General features: G+C 37.6%; 1 protein-coding gene across 3 annotated transcripts in view; it reads left to right on the top strand.

Moving 5' to 3' along the window:
- Positions 1-15,204, top strand: part of TBCEL (tubulin folding cofactor E like) — a 49,984-nt gene that overhangs the window by 2,019 nt on the left and 32,761 nt on the right. The window lies entirely within an intron of this gene.

Here is a 15,204-nt window from a genome sequence, read left to right on the forward strand (position 1 = left end):
TGTCTATAATGCATGGACATGTCAGGTTGTCCAGAGAGGATGCCCTATGCTCCGGATAATTGATGGAGGTCCCAGACAAGGGACTTCCATCCATTAACTCAGGATGCCCTATTCGGGTAGATGAGCATGAGTTTTTTGAACCAGACAACCCCTTTACATTTTAATATGCTGGGTCCAAAGTTTTACTTCCTCAAGATGTCTTAGTGCAGGGTCTTAAACTCGGCCGGGTAAATGGGCCGCACATAGAAAAAAAGTGAAGTTGACGGGCCGCATTTTCTTTCACATTTGATACAATACAAAATTATTGTTAATCAATTAGTTATTCTACTATAACAATACTACATTACTATAATAATACTACATTACTATAATACTACATTACTATAATAATACTACATTACTATAATGCTACATTACTATAATAATACTACATTACTATAATGCTACATTACTATAATAATACTACATTACTATAATAATACTACATTACTATAACAATACTACATTACTATAATAATACTACATTACTATAATAATACTACATTACTATAACAATACTACATTACTATAACAATACTACATTACTATAACAATACTACATTACTATATTAATACTACATTACTATAACAATACTACATTACTATAATAATACGACATTAATATAACAATACTACATTACTATAATAATACTACATTACTATAATACTACATTGCTATAATAATACTACATTACTATAATAATACTACATTACTATAATGCTACATTACTATAATAATACTACATTACTATAATAATACTACATTACTATAACAATACTACATTACTATAACAATACTACATTACTATAATAATACTACATTACTATAACAATACTACATTACTATAATAATACTACATTACTATAATACTACATTACTATAACAATACTACATTACTATAATAATACTACATTAATATAACAATACTACATTACTATAATAATACTACATTACTATAATGCTACATTACTATAATAATACTACATTACTATAATAACACTACATTACTATAATAATACTACATTACTATAATACTACATTGCTATAATAATACTACATTACTATAATAATACTACATTACTATAATAATACTACATTACTATAATAATACTACATTACTATAACAATACTACATTACTATAACAATACTACATTACTATAATAATACTACATTACTATAACAATACTACATTACTATAATAATACTACATTACTATAATAATACTACATTACTATAATAATACTACATTACTATAACAATACTACATTACTATAATAATACTACATTACTATAATAATACTACATTACTATAACAATACTACATTACTATAATAATACTACATTACTATAAGAATACTACATTACTATAATAATACTACATTACTATAATAATACTACATTACTATAACAATACTACATTACTATAATAATACTACATTAATATAACAATACTACATTACTATAACAATACTACATTACTATAATGCTACATTACTATAATAATACTACATTACTATATTAATACTACATTACTATAATAACACTACATTACTATAATAATACTACATTACTATAATGCTACATTACTATAACAATACTACATTACTATAATAATACTACATTACTATAATAACACTACATTACTATAATAATACTACATTACTATATTAATACTACATTACTATAATAACACTACATTACTATAATAATACTACATTACTATAATGCTACATTACTATAATAACACTACATTACTATAATAACACTACATTACTATAATAATACTACATTACTATAACAATACTACATTACTATAATAATACTACATTACTATAATAACACTACATTACTATAATACTACATTACTATAACAATACTACATTACTATAATAATACTGCATTACTAGAACAATACTACATTACTATAATAACACTACATTACTATAATAATACTACATTACTATAACAATACTACATTGGGGGCGTGGCCTAGCGGTGAATGTGAGAGGACGTGTTTGACCGGAGCTCCTGCTGTATTCATCCTATAAGGTCCATATATCCCGTAAAATTCGGGGAAAACAGTGTCCCCAGGGTCCTACCAGAGTCTAGAGGTGGAGGAACACGAGTGCCCGTCCATAATGACGCGCTCAAAGAAGCAGAAGTCGCCGCCAGCGAGTCCCGGGTCCCGCGCTCAAGATGGCGCCGAGGAGAAGGAGGGCCGCAATAGAGGCCTCCGGCAGGAAATAGTGGAGAAGCTGGAGAGGTTCGCCCGCACGCCGAGAGCAGGGGGGGCAGCTGCACAGCAGCGAAAGTCGGCTGGAGATCAGGCAGCTGGAGGCTCATCTTATGGATCCAGGTACTCTCCTTTGGCGGGGGACATGAGAAGTGAGGAGGAGGAGGAGGAGATGAGTGGCGCCATGCAGGATCAGCCAGGTGCTGGAGGGAAAAGTGGAGCAAGGAAGGAGGAACCCTCCTTAAAGGACATTTTGGCAGCGGTGAAGCAAAATTCTATGGTCCTTAATACCTTAGCAAGCCAGATGGGTGGATTGAAGGAGGACATTTTGCTGCTCAGGAATGATCTGCAAAAAGTAGCGGAACGCACCACTGCCGTGGAGGGGAGAGTCTCAGACATGGAGGACGCGATTCCTCACATAAAGCAGGATGTACAAGCACATTCGCAGGTAGTGGCGACATTGCTGGCTAAGACAGACGACATGGAGAATCGGCTGAGACGGAATAACGTTCGCCTAGTGGGAGTTCCAGAAAGAGTGGAGGGAGCGAATCCGGATGATTTCTTTGAAAAGTGGCTGATAGACACATTTGGCAGAAAGGAATTGACCCCTTTATTTGCGGTGGAGAGAGCGTACAGGGTGCCGACCAGACCCGGCCCTCCGGGAAGGCCGCCGAGACCGGTGCTGATAAAGATTTTACATTACAAGGATAGAGACAAGATCCTGAGGAAAGCTAGAGAACGTCAAGACATCTCCTTTAATGGGGTGAAAGTGTCCTTTTTCCCGGATTTCTCTATGGAAGTACAACGGAAACGATCACAGTTTATGGATATAAAGAGACGCTTAAGGGCGTTACAAGTGCAATATTCAATGATGTATCCTGCCCGCCTGAGAGTGGTGGCGTTGGGCACAACTTCCTTTTTCGAGACACCGAGAGAAGCGGTTAGATGGTTGGATAGCCATGAAAGTCAGCTGAGACCGGCGGAGGCAGAAGGACGGCGCTGATCCGGAACTGACCGGCTGATAAAAAGAGGCTGGGGATGCGGGACTGAACCAGGTGTCGTAAAAAGTTGCAAGATATGGCATTGAGGGTTCCTGGTCATGTTTGGACTTGGAGTTGGAGGGCATTGTTGCGGTGAACGCGGAAGACCGGAAGAGGAGGAATGTGTTTATGGACATTGAGGGGTACCGATATGTTGAAGGGATGGTTGGTTATTTGCAAGGAAAAGGCAGCGGGAGGGATGGTCAGTTACACGGGAAACGTGAATAACGAGTTATGGTATTGTTGAATGTACGGTGGGCGGAGTTAGCCTGCCGACGCTTGTTATGGGTAATGGCAGATACGTTCTGTCGCCCCAACCCTTGGAAAGGGGTCGGTTTACGGGGGAGGTTACAGGGGGGGGAGGGGAGGGGAGGGGAGGGAGGGAAAGAGGACCCAGCCGGTCGGATATGTAAAACTACGAGAACAGGATGGGATGTGTAGGGATATGTTGAGGGATGATGGGATCACTTAATTGTTTGTCCTGGAATGTATGGGGCCTGCGGGAAGCCAGAAAACGACAGGCGGTATTTGATTTTATTAGGAAGAAGGAGTCGAGGGTGATAGGACTACAGGAGACACATATGACTAGGGATTCAGTCTCCATGATGCATAGGGCTTGGGTAGGCCATAGCTTTCATTCTTACCATACTACATATTCAAGGGGGGTGAGTCTTCTCATACATAGGGCGGTGCCATTTATATGTCACGACTCCTTCCAGGATGGGGAGGGGCGGTATGTGGGGGTACACTGTACGATGTATCATTGGAATTGTGTGTTAGTGGTGTTGTATGTCCCCCCTCCATTTTCTAGCGGATATATCAAGAAAGTGGTGGAGGAACTGGCGAGATACCCGGAGGTACCGTTGCTAGTGATGGGGGATTTTAACGCGGTATTGAATACTAATATGGATAAATTCGGCATGACAGGGGGAGGTTTAACAGCGTTTGGCCATCTTGTTGCTGAAATGGGTTGGCGGGACATATGGAGGGATAAACATCCAAATAGCTTTCAGTATTCTTGTGCGTCTTCCACGTATCAGTCTTTATCCAGGATAGACCTAATCTTGTGCTCACCGGCAGCGGTACCCTTTGTAGCCCAGATAGAATATTTGCAAAGAGCGTTGTCGGATCATTCTCCTTTGTTAATGAAGGTAGAGACGGAGGGGAGGACAGGGCGGGGGCAAGGGTGCTGGAAACTCAATGCCTTTTGGTTGAAGTTGATAGATCATAAACAAATTTTAGACCTCATAAAGGAGTACTTTCAGTTCAATTCAGGAACGGTACCGCAAGAGATACTGTGGGACGCGATGAAGGCGTGGCTGAGAGGGGTGTTCATCCAGCACATTTCGGCAGTAAAAACACGGTCTAGACAATTAGGGGAAGCGCTGTTGGAAAGGGTAACAGAGACAGAAAGATTACATATAGCAGATAACACACCAGACACACTGAAGCATTGGGTGGAGGCGCAGCGGTTGTTAAAACAGCATCAGTTGGAGAGGGCAGATAACAAAAGGATGTTTTTAAAACGCCAATATTATGAGGAGGGGGAAACCACTGGACGGCTGTTGGCAAGGATGGCGCAGGCTCAGAGGGAGAATAATTACATACACACTATTAAGGGGGAGGGGGGGAAGTCGGAGACGGATACAGGACAGATTTTAAAAGTTTTTCAGCAGTTTTACTCAGATTTGTATGCCTCTAGGGCGGAGCACACACCTCAACAGCTGGAAGAGTATATAGGGGAGATAGACCTTCCCAGGTTGGGAGGGGAGGAAAGAGGGACATTGGAGGAGCCCATATCTCTGGAGGAGCTCCAGGCAGCCATAGGGATACTAGCCAGTGAAAAGGCGCCGGGGCCGGATGGTCTTCCGGTGGAAGTTTTTAAGGAATATGGGGAGGAGCTTGTACCGCAGTTATTGGCCACTCTTTTGGATAGTTTTGATAGGGGGCGGCTCCCGGAAACAATGTACGAAGCAACTATTGTAGTTCTGCCTAAAGAGGGGAAAGATCCTCAGCTCCCGGGTTCCTATAGACCAGTTTCTCTACTGACGGCGGATATCAAAATCATAGCAAAAGTATTGGCGCTTAGACTAGCTAAGGTAGTGGCTGGGGTGGTACATGGAGATCAGGCCGGCTTTATGCCATCCAAATCGACGGCGGTGAATCTGAGACGGCTGTTCTTGAATTTACAAGTTCGACCGGACAATCATGGGGGGAGAGCCATTCTGTCATTAGACGCGGCTAAAGCATTCGATTGCGTGGAATGGAAATATCTGTGGTCAGTTCTGGAGAAAATGGGGTTTGGCCCTAATTACATAAAATGGGTAAAGTTGTTATACGTAGCCCCGACAGCAAAGATAAGGGTGAATGGGGTGCTATCGGACCGGTTTGCGCTGGAGCGGGGAACGCGTCAGGGATGTCCATTGTCCCCATTGTTGTTTGCGTTGGCGGTGGAACCCTTGGCGTGTGCAGTGAGACAACATGAACATATTCAGGGGTTGAGATATGGGGGGGTGGAGGAACGAATTGCATTATACGCAGACGATATGCTGATATTCATGGCGGATACCGAGCGTACACTACCGTTAGTGATGGCCCTAATTAAGCGGTTCGGGAAATATTCGGGATTGCTCATTAATTGGTCAAAATCGGCTCTAATGCTCATGGACCCGGGGGGTATCCAGACTGGGGAGGAGGAGGTGGAGATACCGGTGGTCACGGAGTTTAAGTATTTGGGGGTTAGGGTGACGGCAAAGGTACAGGATTATATGTCCCTTAATGTAATGCCACTGTTAATAACGATAAAAGCCAAAGTAGAGGCGTGGAATAAGTTACCGCTATCGGCTCTGGGTAGGACAAATCTGATTAAAATGATCCTTATGCCCCAGGTGCTGTATGTCCTACATAACTCCCCGGTATGGATCCCCAAATATTGGTTCAGGAGGTTGCACAACCTTTTTAGGGACCTAGTATGGAAGAAGGGGGTACCTAGGATTAAACTGGAGAAATTACAACTGCCTAAAGAGGAGGGGGGCCTGGCTGTGCCCAATGCTTGGGTGTATTATTTAGCTGCCCAATGTCAGCATTTCTGGGGGTGGGAGCAGGAAGAGACATGGGGGTCCAGTGCGCGCATCCTATCATATCTGGGGGGGGGGGGGGGGGAGAACCCGTTGGTAGGACTGGAAGTGCACAGTTATAAACGAATGGCGAGTACCAGACCCACTCTGCTTCTCATACACAAGGTGTGGTGGCAGTGCAAACAATTGCTGGGGATAGGAGAGTGCACTAAATATACACCGCTCTGGAGGAATGCTTATTTGGGGGAATTGGGTAAATTGGAAGGGATGCAGGGGTGGGAGCAGCTAGGCATAATACGATTGAGTCAGTTGTACGAAGGAGGCATACTCAAATCCTTTCAGCAAATAAGGGAGGGGTTTCAGCTGGACTCCCGCATGTTCTATCAGTACCTGCAGATTCGGCACGCTGTGCAGACACAGGCGGCCAGTGTAGACATGACAATACATGCCGCGGGAGTGTTGGAACATATTGCAAAAGCAGTAACGTCAAAAGGATTAATTTCATTGGTTTATCGCAGGTTATTGGTAGAACATCTGGGGGATCCTATGGCACCAGTGAAAGCTATATGGGAGAGGGATGTGGGTCCTATTGCGACGGACCACTGGGAGGCAGTATTGGCGGCAACATGTACTTTGTCCATTAATGTAGCACAACGAAGATCGCAGTTGTTTCTGATACATAGGGTGTATAGGACCCCGTGGGTGCTGAAACAAATGGGATTAAGAGCAGATGCCAAGTGCCCTAGGTGCCCGGAGGAAAAAGCAGACATCCTCCATATGTTCTGGACATGCGGGAGGTTGGGGATTCTGTGGACGGAAATATTGGAGCTGGTGTGGAGAGTGTTTGAGGTACAGGTTCCATGGGATCCTGTGGTAATGCTGCTAGGGTATGTTGGAGATTTGGTGGGGGATAGGATGTCAGGGTTGGCAATCGCTAAAATACTATATCAACTTAGGAAAGGAATAGCAAAGCACTGGCTGGATGCGGAGCCACCCTCAAAACAAGAAATCATAGGGGCACTTAACTCACAGGTTCTAATGGAATATAGGATATACTCCAAGAGGGGGTCCAAGGTCAAGTTTGAGAAACAATGGGCCAGGTGGATTGATCAATCTGGATATGCTTCTGTGGAGTTGATGGCAATACGGTCACAAGTTCAGGTATAAGACTACTGAAGGTGGGGTACATACGGGGAGCAGGCGTAAGATGGGGAATGGAAAAGGGGAAGAGAAGGAGAAAGGATTGATAAAGTGGTATCGAGAAGACCGGCTGGGGGGATACAAGGGGGAGTTGGGGGGAAGGGAATGTTTGGTTGGATATAAATACTTGGGTCTGTTGTAATTTGCTTATACACTGCATGTGAAAGTACAATGACCTGTAAAAATGTGAAGTTTGTTGAATAAAATTGAACTGATTAAAAAAAAAAAAACAATACTACATTACTATAATAATACTACATTACTATAACAATACTACATTACTATAACAATACTACATTACTATAATACTACATTACTATAATGCTACATTACTATAATAAGACTACATTACTATAATACTACGTTACTATAATAATACTACATTACTATAATAATACTACATTACTATAGCAATACTACATTACTATAATAATACTACATTACTATAACAATACTACATTATTATAACAATACTACATTACTATAACAATACTACATTACTATAATAATACTACATTACTATAGCAATACTACATTACTATAATAATACTACATTACTATAACAATACTACATTATTATAGCAATACTACATTACTATAATAATACTACATTACTATAACAATACTACATTACTATAATAATACTACATTACTACATTACTATAACAATACTACATTAATATAACAATACTACATTACTATAAAAATACGACATTACTATAACAGTACTACATTACTAAATTACTATAATATTACATTACTATGATAATACTACATTAATATAACAATATACATTACCATAATAACACTACTACATTACTATAACAATACTACATTACTATAACAATACTACATTACTATAATACTACATTACTATAACAATACTACATTACTATAATAACACTACATTACTATAGCAATACTACATTACTATAATATTACATTACTATAATAATACTACATTACCATAATACTATATTACTATGACAATACTACATTACTATAATAATACTACTTTAATATAACAATACTACATTACTATAATACTACATTACTATGACAATACTACATTACTATGACAATACTACATTACTATAATACTATATTACTATGACAATACTACATTACTATAATAATACTACTTTAATATAACAATACTACATTACTATAATACTACATTACTATAACAATACTACATTACTATAATAATACTACATTACTATAACAATACTACATTACTATAATAATACTACATTACTATAACAATACTACATTACTATAATAACACTACATTACTATAGCAATACTACATTACTATAATATTACATTACTATAATAATACTACATTACCATAATACTATATTACTATGACAATACTACATTACTATAATAATACTACTTTAATATAACAATACTACATTACTATGACAATACTACATTACTATGACAATACTACATTACTATAATACTACATTACTATAATAATACTACATTACTATAATACTATATTACTATGACAATACTACATTACTATAATAATACTACTTTAATATAACAATACTACATTACTATAATACTAAATTACTATAACAATACTACATTACTATGACAATACTACATTACTATAATAATAATACTACATTACTATAATATTACATTATTATAACAATACTACATTACTATGACAATACTACATTACTATAATAATAATACTACATTACTATAACAATACTACATTACTATAATACTACATTACTATAACAATACTACATTACTATAATAACACTACATTACTATAGCAATACTACATTACTATAATATTACATTACTATAATAATACTACATTACCATAATACTATATTACTATGACAATACTACATTACTATAATAATACTACTTTAATATAACAATACTACATTACTATAATACTACATTACTATGACAATACTACATTACTATGACAATACTACATTACTATAATACTACATTACTATAATAATACTACATTACTATAATGCTATATTACTATGACAATACTACATTACTATAATAATACTACTTTAATATAACAATACTACATTACTAAATGACTATAACAATACTACATTACTATAATAATAATACTACATTACTATAATATTACATTATTATAACAATACTACATTACTATAATAATACTACATTACTATAACACTACATTACTATAACTACTACATTACTATAACAATACTACATTACTATAATAATACTACATTAATATAACAATACTACGTTACTATAATACTACATTACTATAATAATACTACATTACTATACTAATACTACATTACTATAACAATACTACATTACTATAATAATACTACATTACTATAACAATACTACATTACTATAATAATACTACATTAATATAACAATACTACAGTACTATAACAATACTACATTACTATAACAATACTACATTACTATAATAATACTACATTACTATAACAATACTACATTACTATAATACTACATTACTATAACAATATACATTACTATAACAATACTACATTACTATAACAATACTACATTACTATAATAATACTACGTTACTATAATAATACTACATTACTATAATAATACTACATTACTATACTAATACTACATTACTATAACAATACTACATTACTATAATAATACTACATTACTATAACAATACTACATTACTATAATAATACTACATTACTATAACAATACTACATTACTATAATAATACTACATTACTATAACAATACTACATTACTATAACAATGCTACATTACTATAATAATACTACATTACTATAATACTACATTACTATAACAATATACATTACTATAATAATACTACATTACTATAATAATACTACATTACTATAACAATACGACATTACTATAATAATACTACATTACTATAACAATACTACATTACTATAATAATACTACATTACTATAACAATACTACATTACTATAATACTACATTACTATAGCAATACTACATTACTATAATAATACTACATTACTATAATACTACTATATTACTGTAATAATACTACTATATTACTATAATAACACTACATTACTATAACAATACTACATTACTATAACAATACTACATTACTATAATATTACATTACTATAACAATACTACATTACTATAACACTACTACATTACTATAACAATACTTCGTTACTATAACAATACTACATTACTATAATATTACATTACTATAACAATACTAGAAAATATATATGGGAGGTATCCTACAGCTCACCTTCAGCAGAATCACGTTGCTTGCTGCGCCCGGATCCTCGTGTCGGCACACGGTCAATGGAACAAACAGAGAAACAGAGAAAGGATCCAGCGCCACAAAATTGAGGAGTTTTTTAAAAGGAAACTAAATTCCAATTTTATTTGAAAAAATCTTTAAAATTGAGGATGCATATCCAAGTGCAAAGGTGGATGAAAAGGTATATACGCTGCCTACGCGTTTCAGACGGCCACAGCGTCCTCACACAAGCCATATATAGACAGTGATGTCAAGGGCTTCCGCAGCCAGAGTCCTGGAGCAGAGCCGCTTCTATCGCTCTGACTGGGACTCCAGCTCTGCTCATGACATCACTGTCCATATATGGACAGTGATGTCAGTGGCTTCCTCAGAGTCCTAGTATAAGCTTTGTTCTGGGATGTCATGAAGGAGTGCCGATGCACTCCTCTTTCGGCCTGCTCTCTCCTCTCCCGAGGGAGCTACTGTGCCCCGCGCGCCTCAGATGACAGCCTCCGGGGCCGCATATGACAGTCTCAGGGGCCGCATGCGTGTTTGAGACCCCTGTCTTAGTGCCTAAGAGGTTTAATTGGACCACAAGAGTACCAGAACAGAAGATACCTTGATGCATCAAGACTCTGGCACAAAAATTTACTTTCAAAGTTTCAGCAGAATATAACCCCATTTGGAGGTGATTTTGGAATTGATCATTTGCCGCTAGGGTCTATTTATTTTGGGCTAATACACAAATAACCTATTTGACCATATTGATGATATGTGTGGTGATAATAAGATGTTTACTTTGCAATAAAAGTGGATGTGCACATATTTTTGTAAAGATGGATGGTGGGCCCTCAATCCTTTCCTCTGATGGACCCAAAGAATTGAAGTTGACACTGGTGCCTAGGCTCTGCTGAGTATTGTTTTTTTCACATATTCCATGCTTTCTTAAATGGTCACTAACTTTTCAACAAACTTTACATAAATCAATAGTTCAAGCGTATATAATAAACTTTGTAATATATCTTATTAATGAAAAATGCCTCTTTCTCTACTTATGAGGCTCCCCCCCCCCACCTAACTGTTCACATTACTTATTTTTCCTCTCCTTAAAGAGGTTCTGTCACCAGATTATAAGTGCCGTATCTCCTACATAAGGAGATCGGCGCTATAATGTAGGTGACAGTAATGCTTTTTATTTTCAAAAACGATCTATTTTTACCACTTTATTAGCGTTTTTAGATTTATGCTAATGAGTTGCTTAATGTCCAAGTGGGCGTATTTTTACTTTAGACCAAGTGGGCGTTGTACAGGGGAGTGTATGACGCTGACCAATCAGCATCACGCACTCCTCTCCATTCATTTACTCAGCGCATAGGGATCCTGTTAGATCCTTATGTTCTGTCTTATACTTACACATTAACGATACTGTATAATTACTTCTGTATAATGTCCTCCATGTTGCTGTTGATTTAATATATTAGATAGATAGAGGAGAGCAGGATTCTCCTCTTCTATGTGTGCAGTTAGACTCTGTCCACTAGCTCGGAGACCACGTGTGATATAAGGGTGGTCATGGTATCCATTGTGTGACATTCTGGCATTGCGTTGTGGCTTCTGTTATAAACAGAAGCCATGACGCAGATGTGAACAGAGCCTTAAACGATTGCTGTTGTTTAGCACGTGTCAGAGGTTGCCATTTAACAACCGTATTTAAAATTGTTAAAACCACCAAACTGGTTTTACTTGCTAATGCGCATTTCCTCACATGAATGGCAGAGTCTGGGTGGGGGACACTGATTGTTTCTTCTGTTGGTTTAATGGATTTTAAACAACGGATACAAACACAGATACAATACTGGATGCTTCTCATGCAGAAATGTAATTTTTTTTTTTTTATAAGACCGTTTTTCTGTTTTTTTTTAAGACAAGAAAAACACAAAACGAAAATACAATCTGATGTGGAAGGACACAGCATCACCCTACAGTAACCATTATACAAACCATATACATTACATCGTGTTTTTGCTCTAAGTTTAGCGTGTACGTCAGGAAAGCTACTAATGCGCACTCTAAACGTGTCTTTAGGGCTCCAGTAGGCCGATGTAGACCAAAAGAGTGGGATAGGTTACGTCTATAGACCTTTTTTTTTAATGAAGGATGGAATAGCATAGTAGACTACACTATTCCATCCTGAGGGATCTCGCAAGAAAAGTATACCGCATGGTATATGTTTTTTTTCACATTGTAGCCTATGGGTGACTGATGCCACTGTATGGCATCCGTCACAGGTATATGTTAAATGTATACGGCACAAAGCTCCTGACATCACTGTCCATATACAGTTAGGTCCAGAGTTATTTGGGCAGTGACACAATCTTCATGATTTGGCCTCTGCTATCACCACATTGGATTTGAAATGAAACAACTGAGATGCAATTGAAGTGTAGACTTTCAGGTTTAATTCAAGGGGTTGAACAAAAATATCCTGTGAAACGTTTAGGAATTGCAACCATTTTTCTACACAGCCGCCTCATTTCAGGGGCTCAGAAGTAATTGGACAAATTAACATTTCCACAAATAAAATGGTTTTTCTAATACTTTGTAGAGAATCCTTTGCAGGCAATGTCTGCCTGAAGCCTGGAACCCATGAACATCACCACACGCTGGGTTTCCTCCTTTGTGATGCTTTGCCCGGCCTTTACTGCGGCGTCTTCAGTTGTTGCTTGTTTGTGGCTCTTTCTGCCTTAACCCCTTAAGGACACGGCCAATTTTAGCCTTGAGGACAGAGCAATTTTTTTTAAATTTCCCTCTTTGCATCCCGACGCTCATAACGCTTTCATTTTTTGTACGACGTAGTTGTATGAGACTTTGTTTTTTGCGGGACGAGTTGTACTTTATGTACGTACCATTTTTTGGTACAAATACATTATCGTTTAATTTCTATAAATTTTTAATTAGATTAAAATGCAGAAAAAAAGCAGTTCTGCTGCAGTTTTAATATTTATTTTTTACACCATACACCGATCATGATAAATAATGATATAAATTTGTTGTACACGTTGTTACGGTCGTGGCGATACCAAATATGTCTATATTATTTCATGTTTTGGGACTTATATTTTAAAAAGTTTATTTATTATAAAATATTTGTGTTTCTGTGTATTTTATTTACTTTTTATTTATTTATTTATTTACCATTATTTTTTTTTTTACATTCATTTAACTTTTTTTTTTAATCCCATAAAGGGATTTATCATTTTTATTTTTATTTTGTAACTGCAATGTACTGGCATATATCTGTATGCCAGTGCATTAGCCTGTTACTGATCGTACACAGGCAGTTGTTAGGACATACCTCAGTATGCCCTAACAACAGGAAATATGTTCAGACAGCCCTGGGGTCCTTCACTGGACCCTGGGCTGTCCGGCCATATGAGTTGTTGGCTTTGATCGCGTCACAGTTATTTTCTGTGACGCGATCAATGTGCAGTCCCCTCTCCTTGAACGCCGCGATCAGCTGTCATCGCGGCGTTCAAAGGGTTAACAGCGGAGAGAAGATGTTTCTCTCCTCTCCGCTGTCAGAGCGGGGCCGTGGCTGTGTATTACAGCCGTTGCCCCGCTCTCGATCGCACACACAGAGACGGCACAGACGGCTGTCACACAGGACGAGTATGCTCGTCCTAATGCGCGAAGTGCTCGCTGCTCAGGACGAGCATACTCGTCCTGTGTCGGCAACCAGTTAAAGAGGCTCTGTCACCAGATTATCAAATCCCTATCTCCTATTGAATATGATCGGCCCTGCAATGTAGATAACAACAAAGTGTTTTGTTTTTTTTTTAAAAACGATCATTTTTGCTCAAGTTATGAGCAATTTTATATTTATGCAAATGAGCTTTTCAATGGACAACTGGGCGTGTTATCTCGTTTTACCAACTGGACGTGTATTGTGTTTTTACCAACTGGGCTTGTATTGTGTTTTTACCAACTGGGCGTGTATTGTGTTTTTACCAACTGGGCGTGTATTGTGTTTTTACCAACTGGGCGTTGTGAATAGAAGTGTATGACGCTGACGAATCAGCATCATACACTTCTCATCGTTCCCACCCAGCTTCTTTCACTGCAGAAATACAGCGTGACGTCACCCACAGGTCCTTCAACATTGTCGTCGGACAAAGAAGATACAGCAGCTCCAGGCGTCCAAAAGGTTAGTATGCTCGTCTCTAGGGAGTTTGCTATCCTTACCTGCACATACCCTGCACTGTACCCTCTGACGCCTGGAGCTGATGTGTCTTCTCTCTTCCGACGCCAAGGTTGAATGACCTGTGG

Source organism: Rhinoderma darwinii, chromosome 10, assembly GCF_050947455.1.
Source record: "Rhinoderma darwinii isolate aRhiDar2 chromosome 10, aRhiDar2.hap1, whole genome shotgun sequence".
Classification (NCBI taxonomy): domain Eukaryota; kingdom Metazoa; phylum Chordata; class Amphibia; order Anura; family Rhinodermatidae; genus Rhinoderma; species Rhinoderma darwinii.